This window comes from Nomascus leucogenys, chromosome 25 (genome assembly GCF_006542625.1).
Source record: "Nomascus leucogenys isolate Asia chromosome 25, Asia_NLE_v1, whole genome shotgun sequence".
In the NCBI taxonomy this organism is placed as follows: domain Eukaryota; kingdom Metazoa; phylum Chordata; class Mammalia; order Primates; family Hylobatidae; genus Nomascus; species Nomascus leucogenys.
Window position 1 is genome coordinate 18,586,347 of NC_044405.1, and position 15,517 is coordinate 18,601,863.

Here is a 15,517-nt window from a genome sequence, read left to right on the forward strand (position 1 = left end):
TTACATACAAATGCTAACATCCATATCATAAGGCTCAGAAAGTCAGAGGAATAAAATGAAAAGAAGGAAATATTTGAAAAAATAATGAAGCTAGATTTCCTAGAATTCAAAAAGAAAAAAAGAAATACCTCAGAATGAAAGGGCCTACAGAATGACAAAGAGAAGAAATAAAGAGAAAAATATATCACACCTTATGGTAAAATATGAGACTATGAAAGACAAAGAAAATTCTGCAAAGAGTAAATCATACAAAGGACCAACATCAAGATTGACACCAGATTTCCCCACAGCATCAGTGGATCCATGCAATGGAGCAGTATCAACAAAGTACTGAAGGATACGACCTTAGAACCTAGAAATATATATCCAGCCAAACTGCCCTTTAATTAAGTATCAGGGCATGAAACAAATATTCTCAGTCATATAAGACCTCAAAACTTGAATAAGTAGAGAAACAAATCAAAGAGTTGCTGCAAGAAACAAATAAAAATAATCAAATACCTTACAAAAGTTGGCTGTAGTAAACAACAAATTTTTAAAATTCTAAGACCAGGCTGGGTGTGGTGGCTCATGCCTATAATCCCAGCACTTACGGAGGCCAAGGCAGGAGGATCGCTTGAGGCCAGGAGTTCGAGACCACCCTGGCCAACATGGCAAAACCTCATCTCTACCAAAAATACAAAAATTAGCTGGACGTGGTGGTGTGCACCTGTAGTCCCAGCTACTCAGGAGGCTGAGGCATGAGAATCACTGAAACCCAGGAGGTGGATGTTGCAGTGAGCTGAGATCAAGCCACTCCACTCCAACCTGTGTGACAGAGCGAGACTCTGATTAAAAAAAAAAAAAAAAAATTCTAAGACCAATGAACAAGAAAAAAGAGACTTACACTTGCCCGGACTTAAAAGTATAGATCAGGAATATTTGTGTTATAATGTTAAATTATATAAAATTAGATTTACTCTATAGAATTGTTTAAATCAGAATACCTTGGAGAGTAAAAGGTATTATTTAAGAATTGTATCAGGAAAAGACAAAGTAAACTAGGACTGTCTCAGGCAAATCAGGACATATGGTCAGTCATGGTATATAAAATAGATCAGAAAATATGAAGGATGAGGAGGGCCCCCAAAATGATAAAAAGTTTAATTCCCCAAGTGTATATAAAGCAAAAATTGATAGAAATATACAGATAAATTGATGAATCCACCTTCACAGTGGGAGATTCTAGCATACCATTGTAAATAATGGATCAAGTAAACAAAAAAACTCAGCAGGAATGTAAAAGATTTGAACTTCACCTAATGAATGCAGAAAGTTATGCCTCTAAAACTTAAATGATACATTTTTAGGCCAGGTGCAGTGGCTCATGCCTGTAATCCCAGCACTTTGGGAGGCCGAGGCGGGCGGATCACGAGGTCAGGAGATCGAGACCATCCTGGCTAACATGGTGTAACCCCGTCTCTACTAAAAATACAAAAAAGTAGCCAGGCAAGGTGGCGGGCACCTGTAGTCCCAGCTACGCGGGAGGCTGAGGCAGGAGAATGGCGTGAACTCGGGAGGCGGAGCTTGCAGTGAGCCGAGATTGCGCCACTGCACTCCAGCCTGGGTGACAGAGCGAGACTCTGTCTCAAATAAAAGAAAAAAAAAAGATAGAACCTAATATTAAAAAAAAAAAACCCTTGCATATTTGCTAGTGGGGATATACATTAATGCAAGAACATTGGAGAAAAGTTTGACATTTCCTTCTAAAGTTAAAAATTCACATATCCGGCCGGGCGCGGTGGCTCATGCCTGTAATCTAAGCACTTTGGGAGGCTGAGGCGGGTGGATCACGAGGTCAGGAGATCAAGACCATCCTGGCTAACACGGTGAAAACCTGTCTCTACTAAAAATACAAAAAATTAGCCCGGCATAGTGGCGGGCGCCTGTAGTCCCAGCTACTGGGGAGGCTGAGGCAGGAGAATGGCGTGAACCTGGGAGGGGGAGCTTGCAGTGAGCCGAGATTGCACCACTGCACTCCAGCCTGGGCGACAGAGCCAGACTCCGTCTCAAAAAAAAAAAAAAAAATTCACATATCTTATGATATAACAATTTCACTCTAAGAATTATACCTAAAATGCTTGCACACATACAAGAATGTTCATGGCACCACAGTTCTCAATAACCAAAAACTGGAAACAACTCAACTGCTCATCAAGAAAAGGGAGAAGGATAAACTATGGTTGTATTCATTTTCTATTGCTACATAACAAATGACAAACGTAGTGGCTTGCAACAGCACCCGTTTATTATCTCAGTTCTATAGGCCAGATGTCTGGACATGTCATGGCTGGGTTCTCTACTCAGGGGCCCACCAGGCTGAAATTAAGGTGCTGGCAGGGCTGCAATCTCATCTGAAGGTGGGGGCCCTCTTCGCAGCTCACTGGTTGTTGGCAGAATTCAGTTCCTAGAGGGTGAAGGAGTGAGTCTCCAACATCTTGCTAGCTGTCAGCTGGAGCCATTCTCAGCTTCTAGAGGTTGCTGGCCCCACGGTCCTTTCCACGACATGATAGTTATCTTCTGCAAGGCTGGCAGGAGATTTTCACTGCTACTTTGGATGTCTGACTTGCCTGTCTCTGGACTCTAGACCCAGGTTTAAAGTGTTCATGTGATTAGATTAAGCTCCCTTCCTTCAGGTCCACCGATGAAGGGCATTAATTATGTCTGCAAAACCCATCACAGTAGCACCTAGATTCAAGTTTGATTGAACACTGTATGTTCCCCAGGGCCCAGAATCTTGGCAGTCATCTTCAAATTCTGTGTCCTACAATGGTCTATTCACACAGTGAAATATTACACAACAGTCAGGTAGAGTGGATGATAACCGCCTGCAACAAAGGGATGAGGCTTGGCAGTTTGATATATAGAAAATATAGACCCAAAAGACTGTAAATTTAAAACAACTAAAATTTTTAAAGTACATTTAAGGAACACATATAGAAAATATAAAGTAATATAAGAAAGGAAGGAGAGGAACTGGATTCTGAACTCATTGCCCAGATTTGAGGGAAGCAGGAGGAGGGGTCTGTGGGTTCATAGATGCCATTATACTATTTAAAATAACTAATGAATAACTAACTAAAGCAGGAGAAATATGGACCAATGAGAAGAGAATGTCATGAATGAATGATTATGATTTTCCCTATTCTGTGCACCTGATGTCTAACAATGAAGAAGTTCGGCCTCGATGGCTCACACCTGTAATCCCAGCACTCTGGGAGGCCAACGGGGGTGGATCACTTGAGCCCAGGAGTTTGAGACCAGCCTGAGCAACATGGCAAAACTGTGTCTCTACAAAAAATACAAAAAAGTTAGCTGGGCATGGTGGGGTGCACCTGCAGTCCCAGCTACTGGGGAGGCTGAGTGGGAGGATCACTGAAGCCTGGGAGTTTGAGGCTGCAGTGACCTGTGGTTGCACCACTGCATTCCAGCCTGGGCAACAGAGCAAGATCCTGTCTAAAAAAAAAAAAAAAAAAAAAAGATTAAGAAAACAAAAAAGATTTAAAAGATTTGAGAAATGAAAGAACATATTACGGAATTACAAAATGTGTTCCCTCCAGGACCGGCAAGGCAGCTTGGTTTCCAGATAGCACCAAAGAAGCGCCAAGGGATTTGTCTCCTCAGGTCAAACCTCTCTCCCTGGAAAACTTCCAAAATGTAAGTCGAAATTATTATTTGTTCTTGGAGAAGCCTAGTCAGAAAATACTAAGGATAATCAGATGGCACTGTCACCCCTCAGACCTCAGTCAGCCTCTTACTCCTGTTTCCCGTTTCCACCCGCCCCCCGCCCGCCCAGGCACCACTAGTTCTTTGCATCAGCATTTAAAAACACTCAATGGTGCACTTTGGGAGGCAGAGGCAGGACGATCACTTCAGCCCAGGAATTAGAATCCAGCCTGGGCAACATAGTGAGACCCTGTGTCTATTCAAAAAAACCTTCTTTTAATTATAAAAATAGAAAAATAAACACACTCAAGACTTTCCCATTTGGGGGAGAAAAAAAAAGAATGAAGCAGGACCCCTCTCCTCCCCCACATCTGCCTCCAGCTGCAACATATCTCCCTTCCTTGCCTTCCTAGCAAACTTGTCGAAAACAAGTCCTCTACATTCTTGTCTCATCCCTTCCCCATTGTGCAAAACCCGCACTCAACCAAGTCACCAGCGACTTGTTCAGCACTTAATCCTCCTGATATCTCAGTGCCCTTGGACTCTGTCAGCCACTTCCTCCCAGAATCCTTTGTCGTCGTAGCTGTGGTGGCGCTCTGGTGGCTTTTCTATAATCTCTCTGCTCCTTTTCTGTCTCGTCTGCTCGCTGTTGCCTGTAGCTCTGCCCTCACAACCTCAGTTTCAGTTCTCCAATCTCTCTGGAATAGTTCATCTGCACTCACAGGACCAACTGATGCCAGACACTGCTGGTCTCCAGATCCATTCTCGCAGTCTAAATCGTCTTCACTCTGGACATACGGAAGCAGCTGCCTCCAGGAAACCTCTGCAGTGCCCTTAGCAATTCCACCTCTCTGTGCCTTCAGTTGAATGCATCATTTCTTTCACCCTCAGCATGCTGCTTCTTGTTGTATACTATATTAGGGTTCTCCAGAGAAACAGAACCAATGAGGTATGTGTGTAGAGGGAGAGAGAAGGGGAGAGAGGGAGAAAGAGAGGAAAACTGATTGGTTTTAACGAGTTGACTCATAAGATTGTGGGGGCTGGCAAGTCTGAAACTTGCAGGACAGGCCAGCAGGCTGGAGACCCAGGGGAAGGTTGATGTTGCAGCTTAAGTCTGAAGGCAGCTAGAAACAGAATTCCCTCTTGCTCAGGGACTTCAGTCTTTTCTCCTGAGGCTGATCTGATGAGGCCAGGCCCTATTATGGAGGATAATCTGCGTTATTCATGGTATATGTTTTCACATCTTTAAAATACCTTCACAGCAACATCTAGGCTGGTGCCTGACCAAACAACTGGGTACTGTGGTCCAGCGAAATTAACACATGAAATTAACCATCACACATACCATCTTAGAAAATGGTTCCACCATTTAACAGATGCCTTAATCCAGGATCCTGGGAGTTTGCCTCAGTTCCTTATATGACCCAAACTTCACACAGCCAATCTAGCACCAAATTTTATGTACTCCTCTTCCTCAATATTTCTCATCCATCCCCACTGCCTCCTCGTCCAGGGCTCTATTACATCTGAACTGCTACAAGAGCATCCTCGCTGCACTCAAGTTTCCAGTCTTACTTGCTCCAAATCTTTCCTCGACACAGCAAAAGAGAGACAAAGCTTGTTAACTTGTGAATCAGATCATGCTGAATTCCCTATGTCATCTGGATTCCTCACAAATGCCACAGCTGTCACACAGTCTGGTACAGGTGGGATCTATCATTGACTCAGACATCATGAGTGTTATTGGTATGTGATTTTCCAAAATGGAGAAGAACTCATGGTAAACTTCTGAACAAAACAGAGTACAATCTTCTCTCAATTTACACAGCAGTTACAATTCTGGAAAATGCAGTGATATTAAAACCCTACCATCTGAGTCTGCATGGCTGCTATAATAAAATACCATCGAATGGGTGGCTTAAGCAACAGAAATTTCTTTCTCACAGTTCTGGAGGCTTGGAGGGCAAGATTGAGAATTGGTTACTGGTGAGGGCTCTCTTCCTGGCTTGTAGATGGCCATCTTCTTGCTGTGTCCTTACTCGTAGGGACAGTGAGAATTCTCTCCTGTCCCTTCTTATAAGGGCACTAATCTCATCGTGAGGGCTCCATCTTCATGATCATGACTTAGTCACCTCCCAAAGGTTCCACCTTCAAATACCATCACATCAGGTGCCAGGACCTTAACATATGAATTTGAGGGGTCACGATTCAGAAAGTATGGTAAAATGTAAAACAGAGTTAGGTTCTAAGCTCAACTCATTAGAAACATGTTTTGTTTTTTACCTACATAAGGATCTAACCATGGATTCAAGAGTCTTGAAGAGCTCAGAACTACTTTCAACATGGGAGACCATCCTGAAATTACAGAATATTTAGCATCTCTGGCCTCTACCCACCAAGTGCCAGTAGCACCTGCCCATCATCATGATAACCAACTTTGATCCCACAACTTTCCACAATGCCTCCGGGGGGTGAACATACCCCACCACTGGACTTCTACCACTAACCCCAACCTACACCTGTAGCTCAAGCCCAACTTTCTAATCACATATCTCAGTCCTTTAGCCAGGAATCCCATTTTCCTACCATGGCACTCTCTACTCCAGAGTCATTCATCACGAAGCCTCCCCCCAAAGCTTTGGCATTCTTACTGAATGCTGATTTTTGCTGAATGCTTATTCTTTCTTTTTTCTTTTTCTTTCTTTCTTTCTTTTTTTTTTTTTTTTTTTTTTTGAGGCAGGGTCTCACTCTTATTGCTTAGGGTGGAGTGCAGTAGCACGATCTCAGCTCACTGCAGCCTCTGCCTCCTGGGTTCAAGCAATTCTCCTCCCTCAGCCTCCAGAGTAGCTGGGACAGGCATGCACCACCACATGGGCTAATTTTTTGTATTTTTAGTAGAGACAAGGTTTCGTCATGTTGGCCAGGCTGGTTTCAAACTCCTGACCTCAAGTGATCCACCTGCCTCAGCCTCCCAAAGTGTTGGGATTACAGGTGTGAGCCACCATGCCCAACCCTGAATGCTTATTCTTTTGCTGACTTCTTCACCTTTTTTCCTTCCCAATTTCCAGACCCAGTGGAAATTCCTTCATCACTCCCCAATCAGTTAATCAGAAACAAAATAATCCAATTTGGGCTCTGAATTCGAGGGGTTCAGTAAATATTGTTTGCAAACAAATGTCATCCTCACTTTTCCTGGCTACACCTGCCCGAGGGATGAACAGGAAGAGGTCTGGACAGCAACAAAATGATCCTGGGAACCTTACTTGGTTCTTCTCTCACACCCAGAGAAATTATTGAAATTTCAAGTGCAAGTTCGCTCCCTGCCAGCATCATAGATCATTCGAGTCCCCAGAGTGTGGTTTAGAGCTCTCCAGAATTGTACTTTTGGCAGGATTCCCTACAGCATTCTTCTGTGAGTTTCCTACAGCTCTCCCTGTGGGGGACACTGACTGCATTCTCCTGGGGTGAGTTTGGGGACCTTCGAAGGGTCCTATACCCAAAACCTAAGATCAAGTCTAGGCACCTTCATTAGCCCTTACCAGCCTCATTTGAGCAGCATGCCCACTGGGGCTACTCCCATAGAAGAGCAGAATCTCCTACAAATCCATCAGGTCCTCATGCACAGAGATCTCCCGGCAGATGGCCATGGGTCATTGGGAGACCCAAGAAACTTGAGAAACAGTTGATGAGACTTGGGTTGTTGTTGTTTTTTTATGAATCTACATTTCTGTGGTAACTCACTGAATGATATTCAATAATGTCTATGCAAAATTAACTCATTGCCACAATCTAAAGCAAGCCTGAGAAAATCTCAAGCAAGCTTGAGAAATGGTCTGGACACCACAGGACTGTGGCAGCCACAGAGCCCTGGCATCTTCCCCATGAGAAGGCTGCTGGGGTGAGGCTGTGGGCAGAACCAAGCCCAAGTTAGTGACACTAGCTTAAAAAGAGTGAAAGAGGAAGCCAATGAGCAATTCTGAGAATCAGAGGTGGAGAAACCAGGTCACGTGCATGTGGTTAAATCACTGAGTCAAAGTTGGGTTTGCTGGAAGCTGTTGCCTCCTTCTCAATCTGACAAAGCCAGGAGCTTGCCAAAGCTGCAATGCCCTATTAGTAAAGGTTGAGCATCCAAATCCCAAATCCAATATGCTCCATAATCTGAAACTTTCTGAGCACTCAGCGGAACTCCTGGAGCATTTTGGATTCAAGATGTTTACATTAGAGACGCTCAACCTGTAGCAACATGTAGCAGCTGAGCAGGAAGAAGCAGTCCCTCCCCGCCTGACTTCCTTCCACCTTCCACCTTCCAGCCACCTGGGGTGGCTAAGGAGGGCAGCTAGCGAAAGAGAGAGGCTAAGTGTGGTCAAACTTTAGTCTGTGGTTTCTCAGTCAGAGACTCAGTGAGGGAACTGGCCCCCACTGTCCTCACATGTGCAAATTTGAAGTTGACCTCATAGCTTCTCATGAACAATGCCATCTGGAACCTCAGCCAGGGCCTCCGAAGAGGAAGCCAGAGTTGAATATTTGGCCTCACAAGCAAATGTGACCAATGAGATGTTCATGCCAGAGTCGGGGCTAGATTGGGTTCTCCTAATTTGGCACTCCTTCCCCTGACCCCCTGGGAGACTAGAAAGTTGTAGGGGTGTGGATTTTATGAAGAGAAGGATCAAACCCACATTAGTAGTCTCTCCAGCCCAGAGAAATGCTTTCACTGAGTCACCTTCCATCAGGCAGTCTTTGATAAACAAGAGTATTCCATGTTTAAAATGTTCTTTCTCCACAAACCTCCTTCGTGATCCCCTCTCGGCAGATAATATTGCCACATATTTCCTGTTAAGAGCATGTGAGCCCAAAATATCTGAGACAGGTCTCGGTCAATTTCAAAAGTTTATTTTGCCAAGGTTAAGGACACACCCATGACAAACCCATGACACAGCCTCAGGAGGTTCTGACAACATGTGCCCAAGGTGGTCAGAGCACAGTTTGGATTTATACATTTTAGGGAGACACGAGACATCAATCAATATGTGTAGGATGTACATTGGTTTGGTCCGGAAAGACGGGACAACTCAAGGCGAGAAGGGGGCTTCCAGGTCATAGGTAGGTAAGAAACAAACGGTTGCATTATTCTGAGTCTCTGATGAGCCTTCACTGAATACACAATTTACACATGAGAGGAGAGTAGAGGAATAGTCTGGCTTAGCGAAACAATAGGGCAGAGGAAACAATCAGATATGCATTTGTCTCACGTGAGCAGAGGGACACTTTGAGTTCTGTCCTTTGTCCACACAAGGAATTTCCTTGTGGGCAAATTGTGAGAGAAGTATGTAGCTTTTTTTTTTTTTTTAAAAGGCCCTGCAAGGCCTCCTTTGGTTCCCAGCCCATTCTTTTGCTCACTTACACAGCAAAACTTCCAAATTGGTTTCTCTCACGTCCAATTTTTTTTCTCAGCCCTCTCTCTGTAGTAGTTTCCTACTGCAGCTGTCACAAATGATCACAGCTTTAGTGGCTTAAACAACACAAGTTGATTATCCTATAGTTCTGGAGGTCAGAAGTCAAGGTGCCGGTAAGGCTGCATTCCTTTTGGAAGCCTCCTGCATTCCTTGGTTCATGGCCCTTGACCCTTCATCTTCAAATCCAGCAGCACAGCCTCTTCCAGTGTCTGGTCTCCTCTTCTGTCCTTCCATCTTCTTTCTCTGACTGATTCTCCTGCCTCCCTTTTATGAAGACCTCGTGATTACTTTGAGCCCACCTGGATAATCCAGGATCACATCCCTATCTCAATATTCTTCATTTGGTCAAATCTGCAAAATCCCTTTGAACATGTAAGATACTACATTCACAGATCCTGGGGATTAGGAGGTGGACATCTTTGGGGGGCCATTGATCAGCCTACCACCTTCTCTAACTGGTCTCTCCTGAAATAGCTCTTTTCAGTAGGTTACTGGCAGCCTCTGGGTTGCAAAGGCCCAGGGTCACTCCTTCATCTTGCTTGAGCCCTCAGCCACATTCAGCAAGAGTGATCTCTCCCTTCTTCTCAAGAAATTCTCTCCTCTTGGCTTCCATGACATCCAGTCTCCATGCTCCTGGGTCCCCTGGCCTTGCTTCTCTACTGGATGTCTAAACACGGTCGTGACCCAGGGCCCCAGCCTCAGCCCTCTTCATCTGTTCTTTAGGTGAACCCATGCAAATGATGGCTCCAGCTCTATGCTGATGATTCACAAGTTTATATTTCCACCTCATACTTTTCCACTGAGGCCTGAAATTGTATATCTCCTTGATGCTGTCTTTGTATGTCTTCAATACCTTTTTTTTTTTTTTTTTTTAGACAGGGTCTCATTCTGTCGCCCAGGCTGGAGTGCAGTGGAACGATCACAGCTCATTGCAGCCTTGACCTCCCAGGTTCAGGGGATTCTCTTGTGTCAGGCTCCTGAGTAGCTGGTACTACAAACATGTGCCACCATGTCTGGGTAATTTTTAAATTTTTTTAATAGAGACAGAGTTTCACTGTGTTGTCCAGGTTGGCCTAAAATTTCTGGCCTCAAGTGTTCCTCCCACCTCAACCTCCCAAAGTGCTGGGATTACAGGCATGAACCAACACATCCTGCCATTTTTACTTTTAGGCAATTATAAACTTCACAGAAAAGTTGAACTACAGTACAAACAAGTTGTTTTCTGAGCTATTTCCTGGTGCCCCATCACCCCTAAAGAGTTTTTGTGTGTATTTCCTACAAACAAGGACATTGTCCTACCTAACTATAGTACCACCATCAAAGCAGAAAATTAACTTTGATTCATTAATACCATCTAATCCTCTGACCCCCTTCAAGTTTCACCTGCCATGTCTGTTATGGTAAAAGGATCCAGTTCAGAATCATTAATCATATGTAGTGGTCATGTCTCTAGTTTCCTTCAGCCTTGAACGGTTGCCCAGACTTTGGCCTTCAAGACCTTGACACTTACGGAGACTACAGGCCAGTTATTTTGTAGGATGTCCATGATGAGCTTCCATGGACATCCTTTCCTTCCCCCCATGGAAATGCCTCCATAGAAAGGTATAAGATGGAAGTATAAATTTGTGCATCATCAACATAGAGCTGGAACAGTAAGCCACCAGTTGCAGGAGTCACCTAAAGAACAGACGAATACCGGGTGCGATGGTTCATGCCTGTAATCCCAGCACTTTGGGAGTCCGAGGTGAGTTGGATCACTTGAGGTCAGGAGTTCAAGACCAGCCTGACCAACATGGTGAAACCCCGTCTCTACTAAAAATACAAAAATTATCTAGGAGTGGTGGTGGGCACCTGTAATCCCAACTACTCGGGAGGCTGAGGCAGGAGAATCGCTTGAACCCAGGAGGTGGAGATTGCAGTGAGCCAAGATCATACCATTGAACTCCAGCCCAAGTGACAGAGCAAGACTCCGTCTCAAAAACAAAAACAAAAACAAAAAAATCAGAAACAAAAAACAGTTGAAGAGGGCTGAGGGCTGGGCCCTGGGCCAATTTGGTATGCACCTTTGGTGGAAGCATCACACATGAGGTGCTGCCTTGTTTTCATCACTTCCTGTTGCATGGTGCACAGTTCTGCTTTGTCTCATTATTGATGAAGTTCAATTTTACCATTTAAGATGACCTCACCAGGGTTTACCACTGTAAAATTATTCTTTTCCTCTTTGTAATTAATAAGCATTTTTGTGATGAGACATTTTGAGACTATATAAATGTATTGTTCTTCATCAAATTTTCTATTTATTCAGTATTTAAAAAGGAAACCACAGGTGTAAACTCCCAATACGCAGCTTGTCTTTTCATTATCTTAACAGTGTTTTTCACAGAGCAGAACTTTTTAATTTAAATAAAATCCAAATTTTTTTTTTATTTCATAGATTGTGCTTTTGGTGTTGGATCTAAAAGTCGTCACCAAACTCAAAGACACCTAGATTTTCCCCTATGCTATCTTGTAGAATTTTTTGATTTTGCCTTTCACATTTAGGTCTATCATCCAGTTCGAGTTAATTTTTGTGAAAGGTATAAAGATGTGTGTCTCAATTCATCTTTTCACATATTCAGTTGTTCCAGCACCATTTGCTGGAAAGATTATTCTTTCTCCATTTAATTGTCTTTACTTCTTTGTCAAAGATCAGTCTACTGTATTTTTTATGGGTCTATTTCTGGGCTCTGCATTCCGTTTCTTAGGTCTATTTGCTTATTTTTTCACCAATACCACACTGTCTTGATTACTGTAGCTTTATAGTAAATCCTGAAGTCAGGTAGTATCAGTCTTCCAGCTTTATTCTACTTCAGCATTATGTTAGCTATCTCGGTCTTGGTCTTTTCACATAAACTTGAGAATCAGTTTGTCAATATTCACAAAATAACTTGGGATTTTGGTTGAGATTCCATTAAACGTATATCAAATTGGGAAGAATTAACCTTTTAACACTACTGAGTCTTCCTATCCATTAACATGGACTATCCCTCTATTTTTTTTAATCTTTTATTTCTTTCATTAACGTTTTATATTTCTCCTCATACAAATCTTCTACATATTTTGTTAGATTTTTCTCTCTGTCACTCTGTGCTAATGTAAATGGTACTGTACTTTTAATTTCAAATTCTAATTGTTCATTCTTGATATATAGGAAAGCACTTGACTTTTGTATATTAATCTTGTATCCTGCAACCTTATTACCATTTAAAACACTTACTATTTCTAGGAGTGATTTGTGAGGGTTTTTTTTTTTTTAATCAGTTCTTTGGAATTTCCTACATAGATAATTATGTCATCTGCAAATTTAAAAAGTTTTATTTATTCTTTTCCAATCTGTATATCTTTTTTTTCTTATCTTATTGTATTACCTAGTACTTCCAGTACAATGTTGATAAGATTAATGAAAAGGATATCCTTGCTTTCCTCCCAGTCTTAGGGAAGATGCATCCAGTTTTTCACAATAAAGCATAATATCGGCTGTAGGGCTTTTTGTAGACATTCTTTAGCAAGTTGAGAACATTCTCTCTTCCTAGTTTGCTCAGAGTTTTTATCATGAATGTTAGATTTTGTCAAATATTTTATCTTCATCTATTGATATGTGATTTTTCTTCTTTAGCCTGTTGATATGATGGATTACATTAATTGATTTTCAAAGGATGAGCCAGGCTTGTATAACTAGAATAAATCTTATTTAGTCATGGCCTATAATTTCTTTTATATATGGTTGGATTTGGCTTACTAATATTTTGTTGGGAATTTCTGCATCTATGTTTATGAGAGATATTGGTCTATAGTTGTCCTTTCTTGTATTGTCTTTACTGGTTTTACCATTAGAATGATGCTGGCTTCGCAGAATAAACTAGAAAGTGTTCCCTCTACTTAAATTTTCTAGAAGACATAATAGAGAATTGCTATAAATTCTTCCTTAAATATTTGGCAGAATTCACCAGTACAATCATCTGAGCCTAGTGTTTTCTTTTTGGAAGGTTATCAATTGTTGATTCAGTACTTTTTTTTTTTTTTTTTTTTTTTTGAGTCAGAGTCTCACTCTTACTGCCCAAGCAGGACTGCAATGGCTAATTTTTGTATGTTTGGTAGAGACAGTGTTTCACCATGTTGGCCAGGCTGGTCTTGAACTCCTGATCTCAGGTGATCCACCTGCCTCGGCCTCCCAAAGTGGTGGGATTACAGGCGTGAGCCACTGTGTCCGGCCTTGATTCAGTTCTTTAATAGATATAGGACTATTTTGACTATTTCTCCTTGTGTGAGTTTTGACAGATTGTGTCTTTCAAGAAATTAGCCCATTTCATCTAAGTTAATAAATTTGTGGGCACAAAACTGTTCATAATATTTCTTTATTATCCTTTGAATGTCCATAGGATTAGTAGTGATGACTTCTCTTTCATTTCTAATATTAGTAATTTGTGTCTTCTCTCTCTTTTTTCTCTTGGTTAGCCCACCTAGAGGTCTATGAGTTTTACTGATCTTTCATAGAACAAGCTTTTGGTTTGGTTGATTTTCTCTATTCATTTTCTGTTTTCAATTTCTTTGATTTCTGTTTTAATTTTTATTAATTCTTTTCTTCTGTTTGTTTTAGGTTTACGTTGATCTTCTTTCTCTAGTTTCCCAAGGTAGAAGCTTAGTTTTTGATTTTAGGTCTGTGTTCTGTCAACAAAAAGAGTCAAACTCTGTAAAATATTTGAAGAGATTTATTCTGAGCCCAAATGTGAGTGACCAATGGCCCCTAACATAGCCCTCAAGAGATCCCAAGAACGTGTCCATGGTGGTCAGGGCACAGCCTAGTTTTATACATTTTAGGGAGACATGAGACATCACTCAGATATGTGTTAGATGTACATTGGTTAGATCTGGAAGGGTGGGATAACCCAAAGTGGGGTGAGGCTTCCAGGTCATAGGTAGATTTAAATATTTTCTGATTGGCAATTTGTTGAAATAGTTATTATCAATAGAAAAGAATGTCTGGGTTACAGTAAGGGGTTATGGAGACCAAGGTTTTATCATGCAGATGAAGCCTCCAAGTAGCTAGCTTCAGAGAGGATAGATTGTAAATGCTTCTTATGAGACTTAAGGTCTGTGTTGATATTAATGCTGGTCAGCTTTTCCTGAATTCCACAAGGAAAGAGGGTATAATGAGGCATGTCTGACCCCACCTTTCATCATGGCCTGAACAAAAATTTCAGGTTAACTTTGGAATGCCCTTGGCAGAGAGGACAGATCCACTCAGATGGTTGAGGGGAGGGCGGGGGCTGCTTATAATTACATTTTTTGGTTTACACTTCTTTTCTTGTGTATTCATTTAATGCCATACATTTTCCTCTAAGCACTGCTTTCATTTTATTCCACAAATTTTGATGTTTTATTTTCATTTTTATTCAGTTAAAATATTCCAATTCCTCTTAAGTCTTCTTCTTTGACCCATGTGTTAGTTACAAGTTTATTGTTTAATCTCCAAATATTTTGGGACTTTTTCTAGCTATCTGTTATTGATTTCAAGTTTAATTCAATAAGATCTAATAGTATATTTTGTGTGATTTCTAGTCTTTCAAATTTGTTAGCATGAGTTTTATGGCCCAGAATGTGGTCTATTTTAATTAATGTTTCACATGAACTTGAGAATGGGTATTCTGCTGCTGTTAGATGACATATTCTATAAATGCCAGTTAGATCAAATTAATTGATGGTGCTGGTCAGCTCAACTATATCCTTACTGATTCTCTCCCTGCTGGCTCAATCTGTCAATTACTGATAAACAGATATTGAAAAATCCAACTATAATGATGGATTTGTCTATTTCTCCTTGCAGTTCTATTAATTTTTGTCTCATTTATTTAGACACTTTGGAGTTGGGTGCATATACACTAAGGACTGTTATGCTTTCTTGGAAAGCTGACTTTCTTATCATTATATAATTGCCTTTTATCCCTGATATTCTTTGTTCCAAAATCTGCTTGCCTGAAATTAATACAGCTACTCCAGCTTTCTTTTGATTAATATTAGAATGTCATATATTTCTCCATTTCTCTTCTTTTTTTTTTTTGAAACAGGATCTGCCTCTGTTGCCCAACCTGGAGTGCAGTGGCACAATCATAGCTCACTACAGCCTTGAACCCTCCTGGGCTCAAGTGATCCTCCCACCTCAATCTCCTGAGTAACTAGGACTACAGGCACCTGCCACTATAGGCAGCTAAAATTTTTTTGTTTTCTGTTTTTTGGTAGAGACAGGGTTTTACTATGTTGGTCAGGTTGGCATTTTTAAAAATGTAATCTATCAGTGTCTCTATATTTAAAGTGGGTTTCTG